Source organism: Pseudophryne corroboree, chromosome 11, assembly GCF_028390025.1.
Source record: "Pseudophryne corroboree isolate aPseCor3 chromosome 11, aPseCor3.hap2, whole genome shotgun sequence".
NCBI classification, from domain to species: Eukaryota; Metazoa; Chordata; class Amphibia; order Anura; family Myobatrachidae; genus Pseudophryne; species Pseudophryne corroboree.
In genome coordinates, this window is record NC_086454.1 from 267,846,443 (window position 1) to 267,871,824 (window position 25,382).

General features: G+C 44.7%; 1 protein-coding gene across 7 annotated transcripts in view; it reads right to left on the reverse strand.

The window, feature by feature from the left end:
* WWOX (WW domain containing oxidoreductase) overlaps positions 1-25,382 on the reverse strand; it is a 1,758,901-nt gene that overhangs the window by 936,073 nt on the left and 797,446 nt on the right. The gene's annotated exons all lie outside the window — the stretch shown is intronic.

Consider the following 25,382-nt stretch of genomic DNA (forward strand, 5'->3'; position numbering starts at 1 on the left):
GATCCCGGCTGTCAGAGTTCCAGCGCCGGTATCCAGACGGGATTTAAATGTAGTGTTTTTGATGGGTGCCGTGATTCCGTTATTGGTATTTTGACAGCCAGGATTCCGACAGCCGGGATATTAACCATATACCCTAAAAACATAAGATGTGTACATTATCTAATCCAGGGCTCTTTCTAGAAAAGGTAGCTGCCAGTGCCAAAACAAAAACATGCGCCTTCCCATAGTCATAGGAAGAAAATGTGCCAAAGGATAAGGGGTGTGGTCTAGCAGCAAATGGATGTGGTCTTGCAGGAAAATACTTCCTTACACCAACACACCAGCGCCCTTTACACCATATTATGCCCCAAACAGTAGTGCCCCTATCACCAAATTATGCCCCACACAGTAATGCTCCTTGCACCATATTATGCCCCACACAGTAATGCCCCTTGCACCATATTATGCCCCAACACAGTAATGCCCCTAGCACCATACATATTGTGCCCCACATAGTAATGCCCCTTGCACCATGCTTCACTTAGTAATATGTCCCTTAAAATGGGCACTGTAGCTACTCATTGTAGGTGTGTTGTCTCATGCTGCACCTGCCTCCTCCCTCCGTCTATTAAATGTCCCTCCCAAAATGGCAGTAGCCTCCTCTAGCATCCATCGAAACTGTCCTCTCTCAGGCGGTGGCCATTTTGGGAGGGACATTTTCACAGTATTCTATGCTGCCCGCCAAACTGTATAGAATACTGAACAGTGTGCACACAATGACCACGGCGGGCAGCGCCCCGTGCGATTGCACATCTTGCCTGGCCCTAGAAACGGCCCTGATGTAATCCACTGTGGATGAATGCTACGACTCAGCATGGGAGTCACTGAGAATAGAGTGGCCATGGATTAATGAACATCTCCACAATCGAAGGGTTGTGGACGGCAAGTAAAAAATAAATCATCATCAGTGACTGGACTTCTTCTTTAAACAGGTTAACACCTTAACATCTGCCAAGCCAGGGCACAGTGCTACTTTATTAAAAAACAGAATTTGGTTCTAAGTCACACGGAGATGCGGCCCTGTCTTTTCCCACAGCCGCATCTGCATCATTTGCTATGGGCAATATTTTTTAAAACTGTGACGAGACCTGACTTAATATGGAGTAGGTTAGCACTTTACTAGCTGTCCTGCCACCTATCCTGATAAATATCCTCCTGCAATGGACAATCCTGGGCAATGACTCTGAATTGAGTGGGCAGAGTCTCTTTACCTCCTGTTTGTGCCTGCCTACACCCTTGCTGGTTCCAGTGGGTGCTTTTGTCTGCTGAGACTGCCTGCTGCCTGGCAGTTTACCTGCCAGCCCTCTAGCTATGGCACTCCGGTCTCCATGGAGCGGGAGTGGTGCTGGTCATAATTTTGGATCCTCTCCGGTAAAGTCTGCATGCCCGCTGGGGTCCCCTTGCTGGATCTGGTGTTCAGCCTCTGCAGCGTGGCTGTCATTGCATCACATGCTGGCTGCTCTGTTTCTGCAGTGATCCGCTACGACTGTAGCTCAGAAGTGAGTTACATCTTGTATCTCAGCCTGCAGCTTGTGCCTGGTACAGTCTATGCCCTCCGAGTGTATTTTACCAGTGGTGTCCTGTTCTGCCTACATGGTGAAACAAAAAAATTTCCCCCATAGAGGTAAGGAGCAACAGATGCCTTTTATTACATAGGATCTATAAAATATATCTACAGGGGACTATGTCAGATATTGGAGATATCAACTGTGATCAGGGCCATTTCTAGGGTTGGGCAAGCTGTGCATTTGCACGGGGGGCGTCTGTGGCTGCCAGCCAGTTGGGGTTGAGCTGGGGCCCTGGGTGGAAATTAAATGGTTGCATCTCCCATCAGCACAGTACTGCACAGGGGAGCAGGGAGTGGCACTAAAACAACATCTACCAGAATCCCCATTGCCAGCCTGCACTGGCCGGGGATTCTGGGAGTCCAGTCCGTTCAGTGATGTGCCTCAGTCTGTCTCAGAAGTGCGGAGAGTTGGGACCACTTGCCAGGAACTTCCTGGAAGGAAGAGCATTGCAGGGCAGCTGCAACCAAGAGCCCCCAGATAGGAAGCAGCCTCCCCGCCTGGTATAAGACTGCCATATGTAAAGGGCATTACTGTGAGGCATGTGTAATGGGCATTATGGTGTGTGCAACATCTACCGGGCAATGGGTGCTCATTGGTTGACCATGTATGCGCAGTAGTATAGTGATCACTTCACCTCTAACACATTGCAGAGGCAGGTTCCTAGAGCCTCTGTCCATGGGGGTGTTTTTTATACATTTGGTCATTACTAAGTTTCTTATTGTCGCAATAAGCGTCAACAGGAAATTATAATTCAGGTCTGCAATACGATAATCGATAAATATGCTTATTTGTCTACCACAGCCACTGAAAGGTAATTCTACAAGTGTATCACTGTTCCCGATAAATAATAATAATAAAAAATAAAAAAAACGCTACACACACAAGACTTTGTACAAAATTGTATATGAAAATGTCAAGGCAGGGAAATGTATGTGTTTTTTGTTTGTTTGTATTTTTGTAATTAAGCGCTAGAATTATCTTGCAAAATCAAATATATAATCAAAATATGTTAACTTTTACAGTGCCACTTAACAGTGCTGCTGAAAAGCTGCAACTCTACATTTTATATCTGACAGACGGAAAGGAACACATATTTTCTTTAATACGATGATAAATCTGTAACTTACTTTACACTTTGACATTCATGCATTTAAAAAAGTTGCAGGACTTCTATACATAATTAGTAACTAATTGCTTTCTATGTCCTGACCTGCGAAACGCCAGCAAAGGTCAAATGACAGGAAATGACATCATCAGATTAACAATTACCTGCCTATAACACAATAAGTACCACAGAATGGATTTCATTAATTTTTACTACCTGTTAAATCTCAGGGCTCTGCTCCCATATTAAGTATTGTGGGGCTGGGAACAACACATAGTCAAGATCATTCCTGCTAAGTATTATATCATATATTTGGAAACTGGGGAGTATTTATTTTAAAATCTTAACTTGTACAATAAATCCAGGTTATTCCAGACGCAAAAGAGACCACACAGTACGAGATACAAAGCCTGAATAAATCATTTACACAGTGCATTCTGGGTAATACCATGTAAAACTAAACTGCTGTGATCCAGCAATAGACGGCTGCTAACATTTGGTATATAATTTAAATAAAACACCTCTCATATTATACAATGAGAGCAACACAATATTTGTTTATAAGAACCTGCTGCACCATAAGCTGTGAACAATGGGGGTCATTCCGAGTTGTTCGCTCGCAAGCTGCTTTTAGCAGCTTTGCACACGCTAAGCCGCCGCCTACTGGGAGTGAATCTTAGCTTATCAAAATTGCGAACTAAAGATTAGCAGAATTGCGAATAGACACTTCTTAGCAGTTTCTGAGTAGCTCCAGACTTACTCGGCATCTGCGATCAGTTCAGTCAGTTTCGTTCCTGGTATGACGTCACAAACACACCCAGCGTTCGCCCAGACACTCCTCCGTTTCTCCAGCCACTCCCGCGTTTTCCCCAGAAACGGTAGCGTTTTTTCACACACACCCATAAAACGGCCAGTTTCCGCCCAGAAACACCCACTTCCTGTCAATCACATTACGATCACCAGAACGAAGAAAAAACCTCGTAATGCCGTGAGTAAAATACCTAACTGCATAGCAAATTTACTTGGCGCAGTCGCACTGCGGACATTGCGCATGCGCATTAGCGACTAATCGCTGCGTTGTGAGAAAAAAATAACGAGCGAACAACTCGGAATGACCCCCATATTCCATTCACTCATTGTACTATAAAAATGTGGAGCAGTCTGTGAGGAAAATCTTCGGTGCAAAAAAAAGAAAAAAAAACATTCTATTTTGGTTAATATCATTTAAATCCATCACTAGTTCGGAGTAATCTTGAAAATTAAGCCACTGTATTTTCTAAACTGATTGGCGTCATTCCAGATCACATATATCTTATTTCACGGGGCACGGGACTGACCACAGTTTGATCGGCTATTGATCTACTGTATATTCGCCTGGTATGGGAAAAAGTCAGTAATCAATTTCTCGCTCTCATCAAAAAATACTTAAAATATTAAGCTGCTTTTTTTTATCCTTCTAATTTTAAATACCCTTTTACAGTGCAGCAGCAGCAGCATCCGATATTCCCTGCTTTTGCCTATGAATAAATATACTCAGGTGTTTGCTGAAAGTCAACGATGACATTTTTGTCGATTTTCTTGCACTCCAGAGTGATTAGATTTGGGGGTTACTTACTCAGAGGTCACCCCTGGGACCACACATTTTAATTTCAAATGCAGCGCAAACTAAACGGATAACCTTAAAATTTTTACCGCATCAAAGGATGAGAAATCAACTTAAGCCACCAATGTTTTTATGCGATTCCCCTGTCATCTATGGGTAAGGAGACCGGTGTTACGATGTATAATTCTGCTGACAGGTAACCTTGATATAACAAGAGAGGGGGGGTTAAAAAAAGAAAAAAACAGAAGTCTCATGAACAATTTACTGATATAACAGCAATCTTCTTCAAACTGGATGGAGACACTCATACTGTAATATCAACGCTGGGAGACACAGCCAGGCAGATACTATGTCACATTGCATTTACACGTACGGAGCACTTTTTGCATCAGCTCCCAGTAAATCTAAAAAAATCAATACTATTAATTTGTGAGATGGAGGTAGGAAAAAAACCCAGCAAAAATGGCAAGGGTTAAAAACAAACTCTCATTGTACTGAGGTTATAGGGATGCAAGATTCATTGAAAGCCACAAATGGGGATCTTTTTTTATTTTAAAGCTTAGCATAAAAGCTGCGTCAGAGGTAGTAGATGGATGATCAGTGATAGTGTGCTTTTTCTTTTCTTTTTTATTTTTATCCACGGCTGAAGGAATGTTGGCTGGAAGCCTGAGAAACACAATAGCCACATGTTCATAGGAATTAATTATCTAATTAATTTGGTGTCTAGCAGCAATTAGTTCAACTGAACATATGTACGATCTGTTGTACAAATAGGTTTTCTGCTTACAAAGAATAGAAAGCAAAAAATTCCCCCGGTCTAAACAGCGCCTGGATTTCCATAAGCGGTAAATAAACACACAGATACGTGGGGATAGGAGAGAAGAACGACTGCACTGGTTAATCAGGAATGATAAAAAAACAAAAACTTTCCAGTTCATATTTGTAGGACAATAGGAAGAATATTTTCCATTGGCGGCTAGTCAGGGCCGGTGCTAGAGTGTTTGGCGCCCCCCCTGCAAATTATAAATTTGTGCCCTCCCATCCATAAAAAAGGAACAGTGCGTACTGCAAAAAGGGGTGTGGTCACACAAGGGAGGGGCATGGCCACAATGGTACCCACAATTCAAATAACGCCACATAGTATTACAATCTTATTCACATTACCCCAAACGTAGTGCCCCTAATTCATATTATACCACATAGTATTCACGTTACGCCACACAGTAGTATCCCTTATACACAATGTCCACAGTAGTGTCTCTTATCAGAGGTGTAGCTAGGTGCCATGGTGCTCGGAGCAAGGGTATGTTTCAGTGCCACCTCCTCTGTACTGAATTGGGGGCATGTTACATTTGAAAAGAAAAAGACATTTTAAAATTGGTGACAGGGGCATTTCTAGACCTAGAGGTGCTCAGGGCAAAAATTTCATTTGCTGCCCGCCACTCTCAATACAGGGACAGTGCGCGCCGTAGGCGCGTGAAAAATATAGGGGCCACAGAATAGTACCAATTCACATTACACCGCACAGTTGTGTCCATTAGTCACATTAAACCACACAGTAGTGTCCGTTATTCACATTACACCTCACAGTAGTGTCCGTTATTCACATTACACCTCACAGTACTGTCCATTATTCACATTACACCTCACAGTACTGTCAGTTATTCACATTACACCTCACAGTAGTGTTTGTTATTCACATTACACCTCACAGTAGTGTCCGTTATTCACATTACACCTCACAGTAGTGTCCGTTATTCACATTACACCACACAGTAGCATCCATTAGTCACATTACACCACACAGTTGTGTCCATTAGTCACATTACACCACACAGTAGTGTCCGTTATTCACATTACACCTCACAGTAGTGTCCGTTATTCACATTACACCTCACAGTACTGTCCGTTATTCACATTACACCACACAGTAGTGTCCATTATTCACATTACACCTCACAGTACTGTCAGTTATTCACATTACACCTCACAGTAGTGTCCGTTATTCACATTACACCTCACAGTAGTGTCCGTTATTCACATTACACCACACAGTAGCATCCATTAGTCACATTACACCACACAGTTGTGTCCATTAGTCACATTACACCACACAGTAGTGTCCGTTATTCACATTACACCTCACAGTACTGTCCGTTATTCACATTACACCTCACAGTACTGTCCGTTATTCACATTACACCTCACAGTAGCGTCCGTTATTCACATTACATCGCACAGTAGCGTCCGTTATTCACATTACACTGCACAGTAGCATCCATTAGTCACATTACACTGCACAGTAGCGTCTGTTAGTCACATTACACTGCACAGTAGCATCCGTTAGTCACATTACACTGCACAGTAGCATCCGTTAGTCACATTACACTGTGCAGTAGCATCCGTTAGTCACATTACACAGCACGGTAGCGTCCGTTAGTCACATTACACTGCACATTAGCGTTCATTAGTCACATTATACTGCACAGTAGCGTCTGTTAGTCACATTACACTGCACAGTAGCGTCCATTAGTCACATTACACTGCATAATAGAGTCCGTTAGTCACATTACACTGTACATTAGCGTCCGTTAGTCACATTACTCTGCACAGTAGCGTCCATTGGTCACATTACACTGCACAGTAGTACCCTTATACACGTTAGGCTACACAGGAGAGCACCTTATACACATTATGCGGCCAGGTAGAGCCCATTATACATATTATGCCAGGTTCATCCCTCATTCCCTCCACAGCACTGCCCCATTACCTGCAGGAGGTCCCGACTCAAGGGCTGCTCCTCCTCTGCCTTCTCCTCATGTCTCTTGGAGGCGCCATTACCCCCGCAGCAGCGGCTCTGTAGGATGTCGGCAGTGAGGGAGGGAATGGGTACTAATTACTCGGGCCATGTACTGATGGAGGGCCGGGTGAAGGCCCTGGTCCACCGCACTCCCTACACCCTCCCTCCTTACTGGGCAGCAGCATAAGCACTCATCTTGGCAGCACAGCACATGCTGCAGTGTGCTGTGCTGCAGTGAGGCTGCTGCTACTGCTGAGCCTCTGCCTGTTCGGGTAGTGGGGGGAAATGATCACACTCCCCCTCAAATTGACTCTGGCTGAGGGGCTCAGGGCCCCCCTGGACCCCTACACCTTGCTCGGCACTACAAAGATAAAAAAACTAAACTTTTTCCACAAGGGGGCGTAGCCACGCCTTCCGCGATTAGGCCACCCCCCCAAAATGATGCCTATCTCAGAAATCCTCTCAAGTAGTGAAGTACTGGCGTTGTGTGTGGGGGCTGAGGCTGCGTAGTGAGCCCAGCTCTCTGGCGGCACCTGCCTTCAGCACGGTGCCTCCCTGCATTGCATCCCCTTGCTGAGCGGGTAGCGCCGGCTCTGCGGCTGGTGAACATCAGTCATATCGCAGCAATACATAATTAAGTACTGCCAGGGCCGGTGCTAGGGTGTTTTGCGCCCCCCTGCAAACTATAAATTTGCGCCTCCCATACTTTACAAAGGGACAGTGCCCCCTGTAGCAGTGATGCTTACACACAACGCCCTCTGTAGTAGTGATACTTAAACACAAAATGCCCCCTGTAAAACCCCCCTTTAGTACTGACGCTTAAACACACAACGCCCCCTGTAGTAGTGATGCTTAAACACAACGCCCCCTAGTAGTAGTGACGCTTACGCACACAACGCCCCCTGTAGTGATGCTTACACACAACGCCCCCTAGTAGTAGTGACGCTTACGCACACAACGCCCCCTGTAGTGATGCTTACACACAACGCCCCCTAGTAGTAGTGACGCTTACGCACACAACGCCCCCTGTAGTGATGCTTACACACAACGCCCCCTAGTAGTAGTGACGCTTACGCACACAACGCCCCCTAGTAGTAGTGACGCTTACGCACACAACGCCCCCTGTAGTGATGCTTACACACAACGCCCCCTAGTAGTAGTGACGCTTACGCACACAACGCCCCCTAGTAGTAGTGACGCTTACGCACACAACGCCCCCTAGTAGTAGTGACGCTTACGCACACAACGCCCCCTAGTAGTAGTGACGCTTACGCACACAACGCCCCCTGTAGTGATGCTTACACACAACGCCCCCTAGTAGTAGTGACGCTTACGCACACAACGCCCCCTGTAGTGATGCCTTCACACAACGCCTCCTAGTAGTGACGCTTACGCACACAACGTCCCCTGTAGTAGTGATGCTTACACACAACGCCCCCTAGTAGTAGTGACACTTATGCACACAATGCCCCCTGTAGTAGTGACGCTTACACACACAACGCCCCCTGTAGTAGTGACGCTTACGCACACAACGCCCCCTGTAGTAGTGACGCTTACACACACAACGCCCCCTGTAGTAGTGACGCTTACACACACAACGCCCCCTGTAGTAGTGACGCTTACGCACACAACGCCCCCTGTAGTAGTGACGATTACGCATACAACACCCCCTGTAGTACTGATGCTTACGCATACAATGCCCTCTGTAGTAGTGATGCTTAAACATTGCCCAGTCACACATACACAGATGCACACACACATTCTCTTGCTCACTCTCTTTCCATTCACTCACCTAAAGAAGTCTGGCTGCTGGAGCCGCTCATCATCCTGTGTAACAGGCTGCAGCCTGGTCCTGTGTAACCCCTCCCCCCCCCCCCCCCCCATTCCATCTAGCTCCACACCCTTTTTGACAAGGAACAGGATACGGACACTGCAGGAGGAGTAGGGGGAGGCACAGTAGCCAGCAGCAGCAGGGGGAGGCAGGGCGGCGCAGCAAAGGGATGCAGGGCAGGCAGAGCGCCTGTCTGGTCCGGCGCCTACCTGCACTGCATCCCTTTGCTGAGCGGGTAGCTCTGGGCCTGAATACTGCAGTGATTTACATGTGTGGCTACGTTCGGCACGCATGCATGGCAATGAGACCCAGCAATGGTTTCAGCTAAGCTTCTCTGGCAGTACTGGATCCCATGTTAAAGGTAAGTTCTATTACTCCATCCTGAGATACTGTACTTTACTTTGAGCCTGATGTCTTGCTAGAAATTACATAGAGATCTAAGAGTACAGAGGTAAGCTCCGGTAAAATAGGTAATCGCAAATCAAAACTCTGTTCACACTGTGCAAATTCCTGCAATATCCAGTTTTGGCTTATCACATTTTGGTAAATAGACCCCTAGGTTAAACATGCCTCACCCAGACTATCCTGGGGACTGCTAAAATGTTGGATTCCCTGAGGAGTATGTCGCCCTCTTGCATCTTGGCTACCTCCGAGCGACAGGGCCTTGTGATAACAGGTCATCTTGGTCCTGACCCCTTTTCACAGACCGATGGTCCATGGAGTGAGAAGACTTTCCCTAACCCATGGGCTCCGTAGTGGTCATGCACCCTGCAAACCACAAGCAAACATTAATTATACAGGTTTAACGCGTGTTGTTAAAGCCTGGTAAATATATGGAACTACTGATACGATGGTTAAAGAAATGATGTAAATTGAAACACTTGAATGCACACACTTTGTGAATTGTGTTGCCACTGGTTGCATCAATTTCAGAGCTTCCTGTAGCATTCACAAACATTAATGCAGTACAATCCAATGGAGAGGTTTGGGAGTGCTCTATAAGTACCCAGTACACTATGTTGCAGGGAAGCTTTGAGAATATACTTCTAATGCTCAGTTTATAGCAAGGACAAAGTATGCCGCTTCGTATTCACAGGAATTTTTTAAGCTTCTGTGTACGATTATACTACAGGAACTTTATGGTGACGCTTTCTCTTGTCAGGCAAACTGAAGCATGTTTTAAGAATAGGGGCAGATGTATTAACCTGGAGATGGCATAAGGAAGTGATAAACCAGTGATAAGTGCAATGTGACAAACGCACCAGCCAATCAGCTCCTAACTGTTAATTTACATATTGAAACGGATTGGCTGGTGCGTTTGTCACCTTGCACTTATCACTGGTTTATCACCAATGGACTGTATAGACACTTAGGGGGGTATTCAATTAGTGCAAACGGCACTTTGCGCCCGTTTATAGGTCGAATTCACATTCAACCTATTCAAAGCGCATTCCAATTTTTCGATTTGTTGAAAAATCCGCCCAGGCGAATACCACATGGATCAACGTGTTTTGATGAATTTGCAGGCGTTTGACAGTTTTTGGCCCGTTTTCGCCCATGCCGATTTGACTACAAACAAAGGCGAAAAGGCATGGTGAAAATGGACCAATAAACTGTCGAAAACGCCGGCTATTGAATACTAAACGGTCGAATTAGTGCCGATTTTCCGACTGTCTGAAAACCCGGCACTTATTGAATATCCCCCTTAGGAATGGTATCAGAAGGTAATAAATAAAACAGTATGTTTCTAGCAATAAAAAAAAAACCCTCGCAAAGTTTAAAACCAAGCAATTTGTATATGATGTATCTCAGAATAAATAAATATATATATTTTTTTTAATTTTGTGATTTTAAAGCAATTTCATGTAAACATTTGGTTTTATTTGTAGATATTTATTTTTAAAACATATGTACTGTGACAGGCAATAGGAATAATCACCATATCCATAATTTTTATGAGGTTTGTTTCTTTATACTCCTATTAATGATTAATTCATCTTCAGATTTTCCTCAGTGCTATGTGACTACTACGGCATACTGTAGTGAGCAGATGAGCAGAAAGGCTTTGGACGGGTGTGGTATAGAAAATCTACAGTAATTAGTCATTAGGTCGACATACATTAAGTCGAAAGGATCAAAAAAGGTTGACATGGAAAAGGTGGAGAGTTGATGTGATGGACAGGGTCAAAAGGTCAACACAAATTTTTTCTGTTTTCGGTGTCATTTTCCATGTTTCATCTATGTGACCACAATTATTGCAAAATTACTATTCCCAGTCGTAGTTCACATGGATGGTAACTCAATGAAAGTTGAAAAACATTTACAAAACTCCCCCAAAAAACATGATTAGCCATATGTGTGTGTGACCACTGTCATGACCTTTTGAACCTGTCGATCTTTTATACCTGTCGACCCTAAGCACTGTCGACTTTTTGCATGTCGACTATATTGACTGTCTATACACTATCTATAAATTGGAACCCACTTTGGAATGGTATCCGTTTGGATGGTCGACAGCCATTAGGTCAACCACTATTAGTTGACATTGACATGGTTGAGATGGACACATGGTCGACACATGAAAAGGACGACATGACTTTTTAAGAAAAAATTAGATTTTTACATTTTTCATACTTTACCATCCATGTGGACTACGATTGGGAATAGTAACCTGTGCCGAGTGCAGCGGTAGCAGAGCGAGGGGACGCGGTACACTAAATGGGGTTCCTGGTCATGTTACGGAAAAAATGACACCAAAAACAGTTCAAAAATCCTTGTCGACCTTTTCATGTGTTGACCATTTGTCCATGTCGACCATGTCAATGACAACCAATAGTGGCCGATCTAATGACTGTCGACCTTAACATGGTCGACCATTCATACCGGAACCCTTTGGAATGGCCATGTGAGGTCTTTTTTTTTTTCCACCATAACACAGTGGTTCCCAGACTGTGTGCCTAGACACCCTGGTACGCCACATGGCTCTTGCAGGGGTACCTCGGGTTGGTAGTCCAGGAGCAAATAAAATTATTTATGGTCAAAGTTGTGGGCAAAACCAGTGCTAGTGGTTGTCAATCATGAAAAGTGGACAATCACAAGCACAACTGCGCCATAGAACTGACCTCATGATTGATATATAGGCTCAATTTACTTTCTCATATGTTTTCTATTTTTTTCAATTTACTTTCTCATATATATATTTTTTTTAAATGTAGCAATTGAAAACTTGTATCCAGCGAAAAAAATACTGATACTCCAGGGTACAGTGATTCAAGAAAGTTTAGGAACCACAGCCATAAACATATTTCCCCTTGTTCTCCTTCCTCTGCTCTCAAATGACATGTGTCTGCCCTGTGCACTAAGATATCCTCCCCCTCCTCACTGCATTATCTCCCAACCATTTCAATATCGGCAAGTGTGCTATTACCATGCCACTCACCTCATGTTTTCAATCTCTTATTAATGGGAGATATGCATTGCATTACACATTGAGACAGCCATGTGTGTTTGTCTTCCAGAGAGGTAGTGAAAGAGAGATAATAAATTGTAGGATGGTAGCCAAGAAAATTGAATTCATGCTTAATTTGTACTTAACTTCTATTTAGAAAAACTAAAACAACTGTGTTGGATTGCTTCTTTAAGATATTTCTGGGTGTGGGGGCAAGGCATCCCTAAAATCTAGATGGGATGACCCTGTGTTTCCCATATCCATGTCCCCAAGAGGAGATTAAGTACCCTTGGTGAAGCTTTGGCAAATCCTGTTATATAAGCTTATCCATAGCCTCGCTGCCTTTTCTGTGTATAGGTGCACAACATATTTTAAGAATCTATTTCATAGAGATGACACAGTAACCAGTGTCTATATACCTACATGATTCAAGGTCACCATTTTATGGAATACATGAACAAAGGTGGCAGCTAGCCTGGGAATTAACACCGGAACGAGTGGGCAAGATTAGAGTGATTATTTATTTTCTTGAAAATGCAGAATATATACACAACTCTGTAAAATACAATTTATACTTGATGCAAGCACAGGGAGAAACCTGTCAGACGACATTCCAGATTCAATATTCTTTTGTGCTCCCAGAAAGGATTTCCATATATTTTAGATTAAAAAAAAGAAGTCTCATAAATAAATGATAATTCGGAGCAAGAAGAGGAACCCACAATAAAAAAAAAAAAGTGTACACATTTTGTTTAGAGAAAAATTTAATCTTTCTTTTAATATATTGTGTTATATAGAGAGTTCTGAGAATATGCACCCTTGTATCTCTAAGTGTAAAAGTATCACTGTATTAATTATACAGGTGTTTTCCCCTCGATAGATATTGGTTTATGTCACGGTGCATATTTCTTGTCATCAATTAGTTTACTGTTAATGGCTAATCAAGATAATGCAGTTCAAACAATTTAATGGATAAACTGGCAACATTTGTAACATAAATCCTTTTTCTCGGAGGTGGAACCTCAGATTTAGGAATTTCATTACTATAGTGGGTATGACTGTGCTTAACAGATTTAGTGTGCTCTTAATTGTAATGCATATTTTAGTTTATAACGTGCTGACTTATTAAAATAACTTTAGAAAATAAGGTGCTAGAAAATTCTATTAATTATAAGAACCTGTAGATTGAAATATCGTTCACATACTATATATATATATATATATATATATATATATATACACATACACACACACATACATATACAGGGAGATAGAGAAAGGGGTCCTCCCTGCTACATAAAGTGGAGGCACACCAATTCTCTAAGGCAGGGGCATCTTAACAGCACTGTAGACGCTGGGCAAAGCAATGGTCTGGGGCCACTACACCCCCATTTACGTGAACCAATTATGAAAAATCATAACATGCCACTCCTGCAGTCTCTCCACAAACTTCCATACAGTGAATGGCTGTCAGTACTCTGATTGGTGGATAGCTCCAGCCATCCACCAATCAGCATGCTGACAGCCAATCATTGTCTGGCTGTAGGCTGGGAGGCAGGTAGAGAATGTTGCCTGGCTGTTCTGATTGTGTGTCCACTACCTGGCCCATGCTCAGAGGCCCCTAGAATTGTGGGGAGCTAGGCAGCTGACCAGTGTGCCTATACGCTAAGATGGCCCTGATCCAAGGCTATAAAAGAGTTGCCCCTCTAAACTGCTGCCCCTGCTTTTTATTTTTCAATTAAGCATATTTGTCCCTATTCTTATTCTTGGGGTTTTTAAGACAATAGTTATTGCACAGCTGTTTTTAAAATGCAAAAGAGTACATTATAATCAAGCACAGCAGCAGTTTCATCAATCTGGAAGCTAGTATATAAAGTTGAAGGGGTTGGGTAGGCGTTACCGGTGCTGGGGATACCGGCAGTCAGAATGCTGGCGGAAGGGGGGCGGGCACAACGAAGCCCCTTGCGGGCTCACTGCACTTGCTACAGGTTCTATTCCCACACTATGGGTGTTATCGACAAACACTAGTGGGAATAGTCCCTGCTAGTCGGCATGCCGACTGTCGGGATTTAGAACTTGACATGGCAAAACCACCACACTTCCTTTCACAGCTGAAAATCAGGACTGTTCTGGCAAAACCACAGCCTTAGGGGGGATTTCAATTGGGTGCAAGGCTTAGTGAGGTAAAAAAAAAATCTCACATACCTCATGCTCAATTTAGGATTACCGAGAGTATGAACGCTTCCCATACCCATTGTATCCAATATAAAAATAAAATGGCTGCCGGATTTTCAGCACTGAAAACCCCACGGCAAGAGTATAATAAAAGATACTCACCTGTAGTGTTCATTCTAGCACCCTGCACCTTTCTAATCCTGTGCAGTTCCTCTTTCCTGCCTTGAAAAAGGGACTAATTAGCCCCGAAACGCGTTGGCGTTGCCCTGCTGTGCCTTTTCCACCTGATGGACTCTTTGGACGAACAGGACGACACAGACGGTCAGTGGGAATTTAATCACATGAGCCAACAAGCAGGGTATTTCCCATGGTACTCTTCATCATTTAACACCTGCGGCTCCATATACTTCCACCGGTACGATTTTATACCTGCCACCAAAAGTGTTTCCGAACCACTTAATTTCTTAATAACTTTTGAGCTATTTTTTTTAAACTATTTTATTTCATTACCCTAAACTTGCATGTGAATTATTTTATTATGTTTATCGTGTTTTATATGGATTAAAAGTGATTTTATATACTACATTATCACACCTACCTATTAGGCACCTAGCAACAGGGTGTTAAGGATCCAGCGCCATAAAGGGGGTGCAAAAAATTCCTTCTTTGTGCAGTTCCTCTTTCCTGCCCGGGGTGTCACTCTCTGCTCTGGTGCTTCTTAGCACACACAGATTTGTATCACAGCACTAGGTAACAGATCACAGTGTGCTGAGAATCACCACGGATTTTGAAAGGTGCAGGGTGCTAGAATGAACAATACACCTGTCTGGTAGCTGCCAAGTCTACCAGTGGTCTCCTCTCTATCTTTACACTGGCAAGGGGGCTGCTGGGAGATGTAGTTCTCTCAGTGGCTGGCACCAGGTGGAGGGGGGGGGGGGGGGAGTGTCACTCCCTTTGGACACACACTCACACTACCTACTCATTACTGCTGCAGAAGACCCGTCCTCAACACCGCTGTGGAAGGTGAGTAATTACAGAGCTACTCCTGGTAATTTTTCCTAAAATTAATGATTTTAGGCAAAATCACACTTGCTCTGGAGGTGAGTGAAAACTCACAGTGTCCCATTTTCTGTCCTCTAATTGATTAGCAAAACCATGTGTCTGCATGAAAAACCCTGTGCCACTGGTTTTTTTTCAATTTCCAGCTGAAAACTGAATTCCCCCTATAGTGTTTATTTATTAGCAAGACATGATTTTTTTTTTAATCAGTGCTTATCACAGCAATAAACAAAATATATGTTGTCCGCTGAGAGGCCATCTGAATTGGTCCCAGATTCATATTATCTGTAATTTCATGCACTACTGTGGGACTCAACAAGTCTGACCACCCTACGTTCCATTCGTGCACCCAGTCGTCATTTCCGACCACAAGCCTTGTGCGCAGACTCAGTTCTTTATCAGATATTTATGATATTTTTTTCTAATACTTTTTTCCTCAAATATTATTTTTACATTTTAGAGTGCGGAGAAGGTTGCGAAAGGGACTTGCTGCGACTGTGTGTGAATAGCTGCATCCACGATTAGCAAATGCACTGCCTATGAGCCACGGGTGCAAATGTTCGCACGTGCACACTTGCCGCAGCAAGCTATATTATTAGAATTACTACATCTGTACAGTGCATTAATGTGGTAGAGCAAGGAGCACCATCGTATGCTGAGCTAGTACACGTAAGTTAAATTATACTGAATTCCCAGGACTATGGTGTATTCACTACAGTGCATTGCTGTTCTCAATATGGCACATTGTCCTACATGCAATATCAGTATTTACTATATATATTTATAACGGGGACAAGACCATGAATCTGAGGTGTTTGCCACACCCCGAAGCATGGGCCGCCGCCAATGCATTCCCCCATTCTGACACTGGTAAACTTAAACTTTCAAGCATTATGGTCACCATTGAATTGGAGAAGCTTTGCCTGACATACAGTACTAATAATTTTTTCATTTGGTGCTTTGGAAATTCCCCCATTATATTCACCAGCCATCACTAAAGAAGAAGGGGCATATGTACGAAGCCTTGGAGAGTGATAAAGTGGAGATATATAATCTACCAACCAATCAGCTCCTGTCATTTTTCAAACACAGGCTGTAACATGGCAGTTAAGAGCTGATTGGCTGGTACTTTATCTCTCTCCTAAACGTAGCACTTCTCATCCTGATTCCTAAGTATATTTGCTATCTGTGATAAAGCACAATGCCAGCGGCCATCTGGAATCACAGAGTTGGCGCCACTATATTACGCTTTCTATGGTCACTGGGAATGAGCTATAGGTAACTGAACTCTTCATCGGAACTTTGTTGCAACATAACTTTGGCTTCAGTCCCATTAGGCTCCTAATCCAGGCCCGAATGTGGATTCTCTTAGCATAGGATGTTTCATAGCCGTGATCTCTTTTTACAAGTCGTCTGTATGCTGCGCTGCAGCATCTGGGAAAAGGGCAGAGGAAATACAGCAGACGATGGGTTTATGCTCGCTCCACTAGGGATCCCTCTGACTTCTCTGTGCTCTGATAGTTTTATTAGTGTATGTTTTTTATTTCCGATCTTATCTGTTCAGCCAAAGATGAGCCTAATACCCTGACAAACACAGCTTGTACACTGTGTTTATACAAGACAATATCTCTGTGCGTCTGACTTATGCTATCCATCTGTTTACACTGCCAAAGAAAATAACAAGTTCTCCAGCATAAATATGACAGTGGCGGTGTCATTAGGAATGTCCGCGGACAGCCTTAAAACAGCTAAGCAGCCTACAAACCTTTGTTATATTTATGGGTTCCTTGGTTTAATATGGACATACTTAACCAGCAAGCTGAAACGTCTGCTTAGTATTGATGAATTTGGTGCAACTTGTATATAATCAGAGGTATAAAAATGCCTGTGTTTAATGGAACGCTCCCTGAATATTGTTACGGAAATAACACAGCAGAAGAAGGGAAAGTACTAATAGGAGAGCAGGAACGGCACAGGCAGGCGCAGAAAATGTTCTCTGGTTTATTCACCTTTTATTAATTCCTCTATCTAATTAGCTGCATTACTTTTTACTATAACATGAAGATGCAGAATGGAAGACCCGGAACAGAGAAAATGATTCTGCCTTGTGAGCAGTTGCCAGTGAGGGAAAGGACAGACACTAGTATAAAGTGTGACTGAGTACACTAAGTTTCGATGCTCACAGGTTCTTGAGCAGCTAATGGCCTTTGACGTTGACCATCAATATCAATGCCAATCATTTGGTTGTGTACAGATTGTTGACCAAACCTGGCTGGGCATTGTGCAACGGCTTAAAGCTGTGTATAGTAAGGGCTTGCACTGCCACCCGTGGTGTGTAACTATTTACCAGGAGACTGTCCTGCAAATAGTGATCTATTGCTCACGTGAGAATTGCACAGTTTGTTTAACTCACGCAGACGATGAACACATTTGTGGTCCATTGAGAATTTGACGTCTGTACAATGAGTAAGGATGGTGCAATCTCCATAATGATTAACAGATCGCTGCTTCGAGGACATTATGGGGGGTCATTCCGAGTTGATCACTCGCTAGCAGTTTTTAGCAGCCGTGCAAACGCATAGTCACCGCCCACAGGGGAGTGTATTTTCACTTTGGAGGAGTGCGAACGCCTGTGCAGCAGAACGCCTGCAAACACATTTTGTGCAAAACAAGACCAGCCCTGTAGTTACTTATCCTGTGCGATGATTGCTGCGACGAGTGACACGGTAATAACGTCAGATACCTGCCCAGCAAACGCCCGGCCACGGCTGCGTTTTTCCAAACATTCCGAGAAAATGGTCAGTTGACACCCATAAACGCCCTCTTTCTGTCAATCTCCTTGCGTTCGGCTGTGCAATTGGAATTGTCGCTAGAATCAGTGCAAAACAACAAAGGACTTCGTACCCGTACGACGCGCATGCGCATTGTGGTGCATACGCATGCGCAGATTAGCCGTTTTTTTCACTAATCGCTATGCAGCGAACAACGGCAGCTAGCGATCAACTCGGAATGACCCCCTATAAGCGGAGTTTACCTCCTGGAGGTAGATTTACTATGGTTTGCCTAAGCCAGGCCTAACCTTTATTACTATTGGCGTTTAAAAAGTATCGGTCAAAGACGCTAATATCAGCTTTGATAAACCCACTCCTTAGTGCACAGTACAGTATATTGTACAAGCGGTGGCGTATTAAGTGAGATGGGGTCCTTTGCAATCTCCATCCAGGCGTCCTTCATTTTATCCAGTGGCACAAGCAAGTAGACCAGTGATTTTCAACCTTTTTCAACTCACGGCACACCAAACAATATTTTTAAATTGCCAAGGCACACCACCAGTCCTCCACGGGGAAAAACACACAAACTAGCCCCCACGGTAATAAAAGAAACACACGGGCAATCACAGTAATGAAATAAATACATTTGCCCCCACAGAAAAACCCCACACACATTTGTCCCCCTCAGAATAAAAAAACAAACATTTGGCCACCTCAGAGTAAAAAAAACAAACACTGGTCCCCTCAAAATAAAAAAACAAACACTTGCCCCCTCAGAATAAAAAAACAGTACATTGGTTGCTACCTCCTGGTAGAAGAGAAAGGAGCTCAGGTCCCTCATCGGCTCACAGTGCAGAGCTGTTAGCGGTAGGCAGGCAGGCATGCATGCAGGCTGGCTAGCTGGCGAGTGGGGCCGGCGTGCGGGATGGCAGACGGTCGTACGGCTGGCGGGTGGGCATGCTGCCAGCCATGCTATGTGGCGCGCATGACCTATGATGTCACGCCGCCGCGTTGCTATAGATCACGGCACAGGCGCTCCCAGAAGAGCCCAGCGCTGCCCGCGTGTCCGCTGTCCGGGTCCACAGTTAGTGAAGGCGGCTCTGACTGTACCACAGCCTACTGAGGATAAGCAGGTCTCCAGGAAAATGATGCGGTGACCATTTTCTCAGTGACTTGTGCTTTGCTGCAGCTGTGAAATTACGGATAGGTAACTATTAAAGAACATGGGTTCAGGGTGTGCGGTGTGGGTCCCCTTAGATCCAGGGGCCCGTGTACACCGTATATCCCGCCCCCCATTACAAATACACCACTGAGCACAAGGCAATATGCCTTTGCAGATGTACAACTGCTACATCAATAAAAGCACAAAAAATCCATCAGACAGCTACAAAGACAGGAGCCAGGCTAAACTTTAAGGGGTCTATGTATTATTGAACTTTTACAGTGGTACATTTCATGCAGCATCACAGTGATATAGATTTAGCTGCAATTTATGAAACCCACCATGCTATGTATTCCGATGTCTTGCATAAACCTGTCCTCCCCCTCCCCCCCGCAATCTTTTAAACAGACCTATACTACTGGTGTAAGGATCCAATCTAATTATACAGTTTCTTCCAGAACCGCACATGTGAGGGCAGGAGAACTTACTGCGGTTCCATACACTGACACTACACCGCGGCACCCACAATAGTCTATGGGGATGAGATGCTGTGAGATATTACAGGGACCTGTTGTTAGATTGTCACGCAAATAATAATAATCTGACAAAGGCGTTATCACTGCTTGCTAAATAGCCCCTATAGCAGTGGTAAAACCGAGGGTCTATTTATCACAATTCCCCTGAGTGTGACACGTTTTTATTGTCACTTACTGCATTGTAGCATTGCTGCTATTTCTGACTGGATGCAGTTAGTTTGCCAGCTGTCGGGATCCTGGCGGTCAGGATACTGACGCCGGAATCATGACAGCCGACAATACCAACAGCCGGAATCCCGGCGCACAGGGGCTATTCCCACTCGTGGGTGTCTACGACACGCATAGAGTGGGAATAGAACCTGTGGCTAGTGCAGCAAGCCATTGAGCCCAGGGACTCTTTGCGCCCACTCCGCTGCCGGCTGGGATGTCACTGTCGGTTTACTGATGGACGGCATCCCGTCCGTCAGTTAATTATACTGATCCCTTTCTGACATATATTCAGGTGGAACAAACCTGGAGACAAGTGGCTGTCCAAAAAATACCTGCTTTTCACCCTGAAATGACAGCTGTATTAATATCTTAAAAATGCCAAGACAACCCTTGCGGTAACAGGCTGTCCTGGCACGGAGATTCTTCACATCTCCGAAACATGTATGCAGACAGACACTGATCATGGGAGCTGGCTTGGGGAGCTGGCTGAGGACGCCAGCTAGGATAGCAAAGAAATGCATGAACAGAATGCCTCTGCCCTGCTTTTCTCCACTTCTGCTTGTGAAACAACACAAAGTCATCTATACCCCTTTTCTACCTGTAGCACGGGTCGCAGCCGGGAGCCTGACATGGCTGCGACCCGTGCTACAGCCCCCTTTCCCACAGCGCTCACCAACACGGCATATTGCCGGGTTGGTGACGCTGCTGCTGACACGGCAGGGGCGGCGCTGGGAGATCACATGATCTCCCACCGCCACCCTTCCATACACTGTGAACTGGAGCCGTGTCGCCTCTACGCGGCTTCCGTTCACACTACACAGCTTACCGGGTTGAACACGTGTTCAACCCGCAAGCTACCCGGGTTGGATTTCCGGATCACTTGATCCGGGAATTTGCAGGTGGGGCCGTTTCCACTAGGAAAAAACACGGGTAAATGCGCGCCCCCGCGCATTTACCAGTGTTTTTAAAGCTAGTGGAAAAGGGGTACTAGAGATAGCTTTGATCATCTAATCCAGAGGTTCTCAAACTCGGTCCTCAGGACCCCACACAGTGCATGTTTTGCAGGTAACCCAGCAGGTGCACAGGTGTATTAATTACTCACTGACACATTTTAAAAGGCCCACAGGTGCAGCTAATTATTTCACTTGCGATTCTGTGAGGAGACCTGCAAAACATGCACTGTGTGGGGTCCTGAGGACCGAGTTTGAGAACCTATGATCTAATCTATGTAAAACCTGTTCCTGTACAGCCTTTATTAAACCCTATGGGAGCTGCCAGATCAGAACAGAGGAATGAAAGGAAAGAGAAAACAATGCTTTGGGGGGTATCCAATTACAGGTGAATTAACATGGGGTGCGAAAAGCTGACATTGTTTGCGTGTTTTGTTTTGTTTTGTTTTTTTACGATGTTTCACCTGTATTTTTTTTTTTTACAGGCTCTCCAATTTGGTCGCCTGTAAAAAAAAATCTAAAAAAATGCAGTATCTTCTGAAAAGACACCAGTTCAGAAAAATAGGATTTTGGTACCTACCAGGTAAATCCTTTTCTTTGAATCCATAGGGGGCACTGGAGTACTCTTGGGATATGGACGGCTTCCACCGGAAGAAGGCACTGAATAAATTAATTTTTGAGACTACTCCTCCCCTCCATATCCTGCAGCACTTCAGTGTTTTTTACTGAGCCGAACAGGATCGATAGAGAGATTGACAAAAGGAGAATTACATATAGTCTCACAGACAACAATAAAGTTGACACAACGTAACAGACAACTAAACAGTTGACACCATAACTGATTAACCCTTGTTAAATTTAAACCAGTCGTGAAAGTGTGTTACCATAAGAACCACTGGACTCCTAAAACAGGTAAACTGCTCTGGGTGGGCGTCCAGTGCCCCCTATGGATTCAAAGAAAAGGATTTACCTGGTAGGTACCAAAATCCTATTTTCTTTTTCATCCACTAGGGGTCACTGGAGTACTCTTGGGATGTACCAAAGTCTCCTCCGTGGCGGGAGAGCTGTTTGGCACCTGTAACACTAAACGGCCAAAGCTAGATGCTGCTGCCGCGAACGTATCAAACTTGTAAAAGCGCACAAACGTGTGCACTGACGACCAAGTAGCCGCACGGCAAAGCTGTGTCGTAGAAGCCCCACGACTCGCTGCCCATGACGTCCCCACAGAACGTGTGGAATGAGCTGTTACTGAAGTAGGTGGCTGTAACTTAGCATAAAGGTAAGCCTGACGTATAGTCAGTTTGATCCATCTGGATAAGGTCTGCTTAGAGGCTGGCCAACCCCTCTTAGCTGCGTCATAGAGAACAAACAACGTATCTGTCTTACGCACAGTAGACGTTCGGGAAACATAGATACGCAATGCGCGAACCACATCCAACGTTCCAGAGTCTCCTGTTAACACAGGAACTACTATTGGTTGATTGATGTGAAAAGACGACACTACCTTTGGTAGAAAAGCGGGATTCGTCCGAAGTTCCGCTCTGTCATCATGAAAAATTAAATACGGTGACTTGCATGACAAGGCACCCAAATCTGAAACACGCTTAGCCGAAGCTAAGGCTAAAAGAAAAATCGTTTTCCAAGTGAGAAATTTAATATCCACTTGTTGTAAGGGTTCAAAGTAATCGGACTGTAAGAAATCTAAAACCAGATTCAAGTCCCATGGTGCTGTAGGTGGAATGAAAGGAGGCTGTATCCTCTTTACACCCTGTAGAAACGTATGTATTGACTGCAACGAGGCCAATTTCCTTTGAAAATAAATTGACAACGCAGATACCTGCACCTTTAATGTGGAAAGACGTAGTCCTCCATCTAACCCCATTTGTAAAAATAACAAAAGACGGGATAATTTAAAAGACGATGTCGGAAATTTCCGAGCTTCACACCAACCTATATAAGTACGCCAAATTCTATAATAATGAGCTGCCGTAACCGGCTTCCTAGCTCGTACCATGGTTGGTATAACAGACTCAGGAATGCCCTCTTTCCTTAAGATGGCCTTTTCAACAGCCACCCCGTCAAACGCAGCCGCGCTAAATCGGGGTAAAGGAACGGACCCTGTTGTAACAGGTCCGGACGTAGTGGGAGTGGCCACGGATCGTCTGCGAGTAACCCGAGGAGATCCGAGAACCAAGCCCTCCGAGGCCAATGAGGCGCTATTAGAATGACTGTGACGAACCCTCTCTTGATCCGTTTTAGCACCAACGGGAGCAGCGGAAACGGTGGAAACAGATACACAAGGCTGTATGGCCACGTGGCTGTGAGAGCATCCACCGCCACTGCCCCTGGATCTCTTGTTCTGGACACATATCTTGACACCTGATGATTGTGGCGGGATGCCATTAGATCCACCTGAGGGTAACCCCACTTCTGGATCAACATCTGAAATACTTCTGGATTCAATGCCCACTCTCCTGGATGAAAATCCCGACGACTGAGAAAATCTGCCTCCCAGTTGTCCACTCCAGGAATGAACACTGCCGATAATATCACCTGGTGATATTCGGCCCATCTGAGGATCCGAGCTACTTCCCGCATAGCCATGCGGCTTCTCGTTCCTCCTTGTTTGTTTATATATGCGACTGCCGTCGCGTTGTCTGACTGCACCTGAACAGTCTGAAAACGAAACATGTACACCGCTTGTCTTAGAGCATTGTAAATCGCCCTGAGTTCCAGAACATTTATGGATAGCGATCTTTCGTGATCCGCCCAGAGGCCCTGGAGCCGATAACTCTGAACTACAGCTCCCCAACCTCTGAGACTTGCGTCTGTTGTCAGAATTATCCAATTCGCGACGCCGAATCGTCTCCCTGCAGATAGATTGTGTATTTTTAACCACCAGAGAAGAGACACCCTGACTTGTGGTGACAACCTCACCCTGTGGTGCAGCTGCAGATGTGATCCCGACCACTGTGCTAACACCTCCAGTTGAAACGGACGTGAGTGAAATCTTCCGAACTGAAGTGCTTCGAAAGCCGCCACCATTGTGCCTAGAAGGCGAATGCACAAATGTACTGAGACTGTGCGTGGCTTGAGCACTAATTGCACCAGATGACGAATGCCCTGTACTTTCTGTTGTGGCAGGTAAACCCTTTGTTTTACTGTATCGAGAATCATCCCTAGGAATTGAAGTCGCTGACACGGAATTAGATGTGATTTCTTTAAACTGACTATCCAACCGTGCTGAACTAGTACATTGTACGTTAGTAAGGCATGTTGGAGAAGCAATTGTTGAGACGGAGCCTTTATGAGTAGATCGTCTAAATACGGAACAATTATTACCCCTAGGGACCTGAGATGAGCTGTCATCACGGACATTACCTTGGTGAATACCCGAGGCGCTGATGAGAGGCCAAACGGTAGAGCCTGAAATTGGTAATGGTCTCGTCTTATCGCAAACCTTAAGAAACTCTGGTGAGGTGGCCAAATCGGAATGTGCAAATACGCATCCTTGAGATCTAGTGCAATCATGAATTCCTGTGGCTCTAACCCTGCAATTACTGACCTGAGAGATTCCATCTTGAATCTGTGGTAAGTGACGTAATGATTGAGACCTTTTAGGTTCAATATTGGCCTGACTGAGCCATCTGGTTTTGGTACCAGAAACAGACTGGAATAATAACCCTGCCCCTGTTCCTGCACAGGGACCGGAATTATCACTGCAGCATTCAGCAGAGACTGAATGGCAACCTGCAGAACTGCTTTCTTGTCGTCCGACACAGGCAGTCCTGTCGTGAAAAATCTTCCTGTCGGAAGATAATCGAACTCTATTTTGTAACCCTCTAATACTAAATTGCGGATCCACCCATCTGTGGACGTCTGCAGCCACGCCCCCTGAAAGCTCTGAAGGCGTGCTCCCACAATTGGAGATCCGAGATGGGCTGGGAGCCCGTCATGCCACTGGTTTGTTAGTGGTCTTGGTGTCTTGACGACGTGCATTGGATTGTCGGGCACTACGTCCCCGACCTCTTCTGCCCGGCGTGACTGCTCCTCCCTGCCCACGAAAGGGCTGAGTTCTAAAGGATTTGAACGCCGGACCAGAATATTTCCGTTTAGGTATAGTTG